Consider the following 8320-nt stretch of genomic DNA (forward strand, 5'->3'; position numbering starts at 1 on the left):
TCAGGTCCCTCATTCCCTCTCCAAGTAGGTACTGAACAAAAGGTATTAGCATTATATACCACGTCAGGGTCTCCAAAAGTGAGTTTCATAGAACACTAGTTCTGTAATTCTTAGGATGCTAATAAATATTCAATGAAGAATGAATTCTCTAGTCAAATAAGTGAGAAGCATTGGGTTTATAAAACGTTAAAATGATTTATTGTTACTCTCCAAAAAGAGGATCTAGTATGCTCCCCAATTTTTCTGATGTAGAGTCCCATTTTCACATCTTGAGGAGCTACGTTCTAAGAAACATATTTTAGGAAATACTGTTCCAAAGATCAGCGCTGATGCTTTGTTTTTGAAATGGCTCAGGAGAGGGTGGGAGGGAGGAACACTGATGCTAAGAATCACTGTAGTCTTTCCTTTATTTTCAAACTTATTTCTTCGAACCCGGGCATTTGTTGCCATCATTTAATTGATGGTTAACCGGTGATAGATGAATCATCATGGTTATTTAGAGTGGAAGACAAATAAGCCATGGCCTGATCCACCCCCTTGAGTTTGCTGATGAGGAAACTGAGGCTCAGGGAGATTAAGTGCCCTAGCCAAAGTCACGAAGCGTATCAGTGTCTAACAAATTAGAAATCTTAAAAAAAAAATAAAAGGGGGGGGTGGTAGTTAAAATATGAAGTGGCCCAGAACTATCACCTCCATAATCTCCTGTCTCTTAGACTACCCTCATCTTTCATTTGTTTACTTGATTTACTTGCAAGAGAAAATTACATTTTGTGAGAGGTCTGGGAATGCGGACACACTCCTTTCATCCAACAGAAATAAAGAAGAGACTTATTGCAGCAGAAAGTAGGAGAGAGACTCAGCTCTGTCAGCCTCCCTGGGGAAAGCGGGCAAAGTGAGTATTCATGTTAGAGTTCTTTCTACTCATGACGATACCATTCAAAGAGCTTCTCTGGCTTGGTTTCTAGAGTTCTGGACATAACTTTACTGTTCTGAATGCACAGTGTCCTCCAAACGTGGGCCCAGTGACAAGTAATGGTTAATGGTTGGAGCTGGCCTCTCAGCGGAGAGCTTTGCAGAATTTGACAACTCAGCCGACCTCAGCAATTCAGCCATCCCACACATTTCATGGCTTCTACTCTTGTGCAGCCCAAACAATTTTCCCCCTGGCAAATCTAATCAACACTGACCTTGACTAGCTCAGGGTTTCTCAACCTTAGCACTGTTGGCATTTGGAGCCAGATAATTACCTGCTGCGGGGGGCTGTCCTTTGCAGGACGTTTAGCAGCTTCCCTGGCCTCTACTCACTGGATGCCAGTGGCATCCCCTAACTTGTAACAATCAAATATAGGTCCAGACATCAACAAATGCCCCTTGGGGAGCAAAACTGCCCCTGGCTGAGAACCATGGTTAGATGAACCCAAGGAGGATGACCACCACTTCCAACAGACAGTGAGCTTCTCAGACAAGGGACTCAGGAAACATGTGTTAATCATCTTTGTATCTCTCTCCCTGGCACATAGTAGGTGTTCACTCACCAATTCATTCCACAAATATTTGTTAAGCACCTATTTTGTCCTAGGCACTCTTGCAGGAGATAGGAATACAGCACTGAACATCAGGTAATCCCTGGCTTCAAGGAGTTTATATTCCAGAGGGGGCAAGATATTAAAAATATAAATAAAAGTATAAATAAATACAGAGGGTAATTTTAGGCACTAAGGGCTTTGAAGAAAAATTGCAGATAAATATGAAAGAGGGCTGCCTTAGACAGAGTACTCTATCAGTTGGAATTAAGTTGGTAACAGGATCCAAAATAACTGTGACTTCAACAAAAGTTTGTTTCTCTCTCAAGTAGAAGTCCAAAAGCAAGTAATCCAGGGCTGTTATGGCAGTTCTGCTCCATGAAGTCCTCAGTGATCCAGCTCCTTCCATTCTGTTGCTCTGCCGTGCTTGGCCTCCATTTCCAAAGTTACCTCATGGTCTGAGGTGGCTGCTCCAGCTCCAGCCATCAGTTCATGTTCCAGCCAGCAGAATGAATAAATGGGGAGAAGAAGCTAAAGGCATGTACCAATGATTTTTTAAGGCTGGTTCTTGGATACTGCCACATGATATTTCTGTTTATATTGCATTGGATAGAACTTGGTCAGGTAGCCATAACCAGTTTAAGGGAGACTGGCCAATTACGGACTCAGCTAAAAATAGGAGGTTCCATTTCTTTGGAAAAGGGGAAGAGTGGATACTGGGACGGCTAGAAGTTTGTGAAAGAGATGGTCAGGGAAGGCCTTTCTAAGGAAGAGGCGATGAGAAGGAAGGCTGTCATGAAAGAACTTACTGGCAGGAGATGCAGATGTGCAAGCGACCTCAGTTGCCAGTAAGGGGGAAAACAGGTGGAGGCTAGATCACATAAGACTTCTGGGGCATGGTTAACAGTCTGGATTTTTATTCCACTTGCAATGAAAAGCCTTTGGAGGGTTTTGAGCCAAAAAGAGATGTTATTTATGGTTTCAGAAGATCACCCTGGCTGCTGTGTTAGGTCAGAAGTGGGAGAGGCAGAGAGATGGGTTAGCAGGCTGTTGGAGTAGAGAAAATGATGGCTCGAATTGACCTATACAGTGCACAAGGTGAGGAGTGATCCTATTTTTCATATAATGCCATGGAATATCGGAGTGAAAGTGCACAGGGCTACCTGAGGGATTGGATATGGGTGTGATAGGAATAAGAAAAAATTAGAATGTTTTCCAGGAATTGACATATGGCATTGTCATTTATTGATATAGGAAAGGCTTGGGAGGAGGCAAATTTGGGTCAAGCGATCTGTTTTGACCAAGTCAGATCTAAGATACATGTGAGATCTCCAACTAGAGATGCCAAGCCAAGAGCCGGAGATGCAAATTTGAGAGTCATCAGCCTAAAGATGGTGCCTTAAGGGTAAGTGTGAATACAATGTTAGAGATAATTGGCTCAAACAAAAGGAAAGTTATATGTTTTTAAGCGCAATCAAACAAATTAAAAAACCTAGAATCATCCATCTTAAAGGCCCTCCCTACAAGCCCACTTCGGAATCACCAAGTATGCAACTCTGCTCTTGGTCTTCCAGTTAAACCTGGCTTAGCATGTTTAACTAGAAGCACCACTCACAATAAGCCAAAAGCCTTTAACTTTGTTAAAAAGAACCCCAAAGGGCTTCTTCTGTTGTATTTGCATCACATCAATGGGGTTTTCTGATTTTTTTAAAAATTGCAGTTGTGCAATATTTAGGCCACCCTATAGTTTATTATTCTTTTTAATTTTTAGATATTTATTTATTTGGCTGTGCTGGGTCTTAATTGCAGCACGCGGGATCTTCATTGCTGCTTGCGGGATCTTCGTTGAGGTGCGCGGGATCTTGTGGCATGAGGAATCTGGTTGCCTGACCAAGGATTGAACCTGGGCTCCCGGCGTTGGGAGCGCAGAATCTTAACCTCTGGACCACCAGGGAAGTCCCCATCCTATAGTTTAAATAGGCTTTTTTGGGTTTGCTTGGGGAAGTAACCAACTGATGCCATCTCTACAGGAAAACAAACTTGAAGGTATACATTTGGGAACACAACCAGCTGCTTCCAAGTTAAGAACTGCCATCACATGATTTCCATCAGACCCAATGCCTAACACCTAGGAGTTTATAATGTAACAATAAAAGTAGTAGCGCTAGATAGCATTATTTATTGAGCATCATCTATATACCAAGTACGTTACAGACAGAATTCTAATCTTCATGCAGGCTTGATGGGGAGGTATTATTCTCCCCCATTTTACAGATGAAAATACCAAGCCTCAAAAAGATTGCGTGTCTGACTAAAGAACCAGATCTGCCTTTCCTTAGACTTTTCAAAAAGCCTGATTATTCACTGAGCCTTATTATTTATTGGAGTATCTCACTTAGCTTTCCCATTTGCTCACCTAAAAGTAGAAGCCCCATCTCATTCTTTTTCTTTTTCCAATCAACTATGGTTTCTGGCTTATAATGGGTAATCAAATATTTTTTGAAAGAATAAACTAGAGACAAAAATATGACTACACAAAAAAAAACAAATTCATTAAAGGGGTAGAATTGGAATTCTTAAAGAGTGCTGAGATATCACTGAGGCTGGAGGACATTACTTAGCTAGCCCTGGTGGACTATGGCCTCAGGAGTGTTTGGTGTGGTTTCCAAATTCTGGGGGAAATTTTCTATTAGTTACCAATATTCAAAAACTGAGAAATTGCAAACAAAAAAGTCCAGATTTTCTTTTCTTGCTTCCTTTGAAATCTGGCAGCATTGGACCCACATTTTCACAGGTTAATAAGGAGAGAGAGGGGCTGCCCTTGCCCCATTTAGATGTCTACCTAGGCCCCTGGAGGTATCTGAATCTGCAAACACAACTGTAAACTCCCTTACTGTAGAAGCAAGAAAACTGAGGTCCAGCACAGCAAAGTGACTTGCTGTGAAGGACACTTACCCCCAGCTGAAGGCTCTTTCTATACCCTGCTGCCCAGGATACACAGGCATCCTGAAAATTCATATTTGTCATGACAACACACAAACACACATATACAGAGATGAGGAAAAAAGCTGACTATGTGGATTGGGTTAATAAAAAAGATCGTATAGGTTAAAAAAATTGCAAGGCAATAAAATTTCTATTGCCTTTGGTCACAGCGTCGGCCTATTTTAATCTGGACCTCCTTCCACTTCTTTAATAGTAAGTTGTGGTTAATATTTATTCCAATTCTGAATCAGCCTTGGTTTCACTTTCTAAATCATTCAGTAGTGGTCTGGTAAGATGTTGAGAAATAATGAAATAAGAAATTGGAGGGTGGGGTGGAGAGAGAGAGAGAGAAAGAAACAGCTGGTTTATGGGGAGGCCTCCTGGGAGTTGCTATTGGACAAAGTGGTGATTAATAATATGGTGAACAGAATATGGCCAGAATACACCCAAATGGTAACTAAAGTGTTTCTTCCTCCCTTACTCGCTCTGTAGGGCCCCCTTGAGGTGCTTTTTGAATTTATTTCCTTTCCCCCAGGTGCTCTCCCCTCCCCCATTGAAGGAGGTTTTGGGAGTGTCACCAGAGAACCAGAAAAACAAAATCAGCAACCTCTGGACCCGGTTCAGTAAATCATTGATCTATAAGTCAGAAAGTTTGAGACACGCACTTCAGATTGCGTTTTTTGTACCCCAGGCCCGTGCTTGTCACATTTTAATGTGCTTATGAGTCACTTGGGATCTTGTTAAAGTGCAGACTGATTCAGCAGGTCTGGGCTGGGGCCTGAGATCTGACAGTTCTAACAAGCCCCCAGGTGATGCCAATGGATGCTGCAGGTCCGGAGACCACACTATTGAGCAGTGAGGCCCTAGATAGAGCAGTGGTTTTCAAACTCGCTTGCCCATTTTGAATTACCCTGGGGGATCTTTAAGAACTCCTGATGCCCAAGTCTCATTGCCAGATTCTGACTGAATTAGTGTGGGTGAAGCCTGGGCATTAGGATTTTCAAAGCTTCCCAAGAGAGTGTAGTACGAAGCACAGCTGGGGAAGCACTGCCCTAGACTAGAGCCGTAGTTCTCAAACTTTAGTGCACATCAGGGTCACCTGGAGGGTTTGTTAAGACATTCAGATTGCTGGACCCCACCCTGAAGGGTTTCAGTTGGTCTGGGTGGGGACTGACCGAGAATCTGCTTTTCTAACAAAGCACTATCGATGCCGTTGGTCTGGGGATTACACTTTGAGAGCCACTGTTTGTGCTCTGAGAAGGAACACAGAGTTGTGTCACTAAGGGAAGACATCAATCTTCACTTAAGTAAGCACTTAAGGAAGCATAAATTACCAGTGCTTGGAAGTTGTATTGACTGTCCTTCTCTTGCCACCTGGAGAGGACTGTCCACCCACTACATCCAGCCTATGGCCCCCGCTTCATGGCACAAGACTTGCCAGCTCTCCAATCTGTCCAATCTATGTGGATGACCCCCTTTGCCATAGTTCAGGCCAGTTGTAACCCTCTAGAATAGAGGGTGGTGGCGTCATCCTCAGAGAGGTGATGCTGATGCGGAGGATGAATGCTGCACCTGTGCAAGCTGCAGATCGCCCACCAAGTCCAGACAGTGGTAGAACATCCACCTTTGCCTCAGGAAAAGCCCATGATCCCATTCCACAGAGATGGTTTAGCTAGCCTGGTTCTTATGTAAAGAGTGGAAGAGCTCAGTTATAACCACAGGGATGCTGAGATGTGGCGGAAGAAGAGAGAATTCTCCTATGGGGACCATATGGGAGAATGTTCAACGTCCAGGACTGTCCCCGAAAACACTGAGCTCCTTACTCCAAAGAGTTATTTTCCAAATTTAATGTTTTCTCCAGCTTTTTAAATTAAAAAAGGAAGAAAGAAAGAAGCATGCTATAGATTTATAGCTAAGCTTCAAGACAGAGCAGAGGTAAGGCCCAGCAGCTCTTTTTAAATATTCACTTTTATCTTCCCCAAAGAAAATTCCTTTACTTACTTATCTATTTTCTTTCAGGGACATTTTCATAATCAGTAGTCTGAGTTAAATAGCACTTTTTAAAAAAATTCAGATATATTTGATATATAACATTATGTACATTTAAGGTGTACAACATATTGATTTGATACATTTAGGTATTGTGATATGATTGCTATTGTAGCAGTAATTAGCACATCACACAGTTATCATTTCCTTTTAGGGGTTGGGACAATTAAGATCCAGTCTCTTAGCCAGTCTGGTGATCATAATACAGTGTTGTTGTCTACATTCACTATACTATGCATTAGATCTCTAGGATTTATTTACTACTTATTGCAAGTTTGTTTAATCCTTAGAGGATGTGGGATCCTAGGGATGTGGGAAGGAAAGTATCATTTATTAAGCATGCACTATGTCTCAGGGATTCCACAAACCTCTTCGTGCTCGTTAGCTCATGTACTATAGTAGAAAGCTCTGCTATCACTGGGATTATGATTGTCTGGAATTTTTGGAAACAAATTTTTAAGCAAACTAAAGATAAAGCATTCTTTCTCACAGAGAAAATGATGTAGACATTAAAGAAACACGTAGAGCTCTGAATGTATGTGGGCCATTATGCCACAGAAACTTTCTGGACCTTGTACGATGAGCATTAAAATTCCTTCTGAGAGCCAGTTATTTAATCACATCACAAACAAAGTTTTAGCAGTTGCTTTCAATGGTTTTTCCAAGTCTATGGGGTCTCCCAGAGTTAGTGGGTGGTATGGCTAATTTTTGCCTCCTGGCAGAAACTTTAAATATTGTATTTTTTGTTGCTCTGTATAATAAATTATAATAAATTATACTGTGTCGACCATAAATTGTATAGCAAAATGAAGCCAGGTATTAGGCAAGGGACCTATTTTTTTTCTCTAAAATACTATATCAAACATTGGCCTTGAAAATGACTATGTTCTTTCATTTAATAGATATGTTTTGGGAGCTACAACACACCAGGCACTGGGTTTACACTGAAGAACAAAATAGACACGATCCCTGTCCTCAGAGAGCTTCAGAGCTGGCACAAGAAAGAGATGTTACAAGTAAATATACACCCCAAGCTGTGTGCTGAGACTTGTCTCTTTGTTGTATGTATACATCCTCAAGTTGTATATAAGAGAAAAATAACGGGAAGATAATTTATATTGGAAGTCCAGGGAAAATGACTTTAGCTTGACTCTAAAGGATGAGGAAAAAGGAGCTAGGCAAGGAGGTGGTGAGGGGAATAATATTTCAGCTAGAAGTAAAAGGTCCTTGAGGTGGGAAAGAACTTGGAGACTTCTGGGAAATGAAAGAAGAGTGATATAGAAAAGAGGATGTATTAGGGTCCTCCAGAGAAAGAGAACAAATTTTATGTATATATATATATATATATATATGAAGAGAGAGAGATAGAAAGAGAGATTTATTATAAGGAATTGGCTCATGCAATTATGGAGGCTGAAAAGTCCCACAATCTGCTGGAAGCCCATGAAAGCTGGTGGTGTGGTTCCAGTCCATCCTGAAGGCCTGAGAACCAGTAGAGTCAATGGTGTAAGTCCCAGGTGAAGGGCAGAAGATTGATGCCTCAGATTAAGCAGCCAGGTAGGGATCAAGAATTTTCCCTTCTTCCAGGACTTCCTTTGTGGTCCAGTGGGTAAGACTCCACGCTCCCAATGCAGGTGGCCCAGGTTCGATCCCTGGTCAAGGAACTAGATCTCACATGCCACAACTAAGAGTCTTCATGCTGTAACTGAAAGATCCTACATGCCACAACTAAAGATCCTGCATGCTGCAATGAAGATCGAAGA

This window comes from Phocoena sinus, chromosome 15 (genome assembly GCF_008692025.1).
Source record: "Phocoena sinus isolate mPhoSin1 chromosome 15, mPhoSin1.pri, whole genome shotgun sequence".
Classification (NCBI taxonomy): domain Eukaryota; kingdom Metazoa; phylum Chordata; class Mammalia; order Artiodactyla; family Phocoenidae; genus Phocoena; species Phocoena sinus.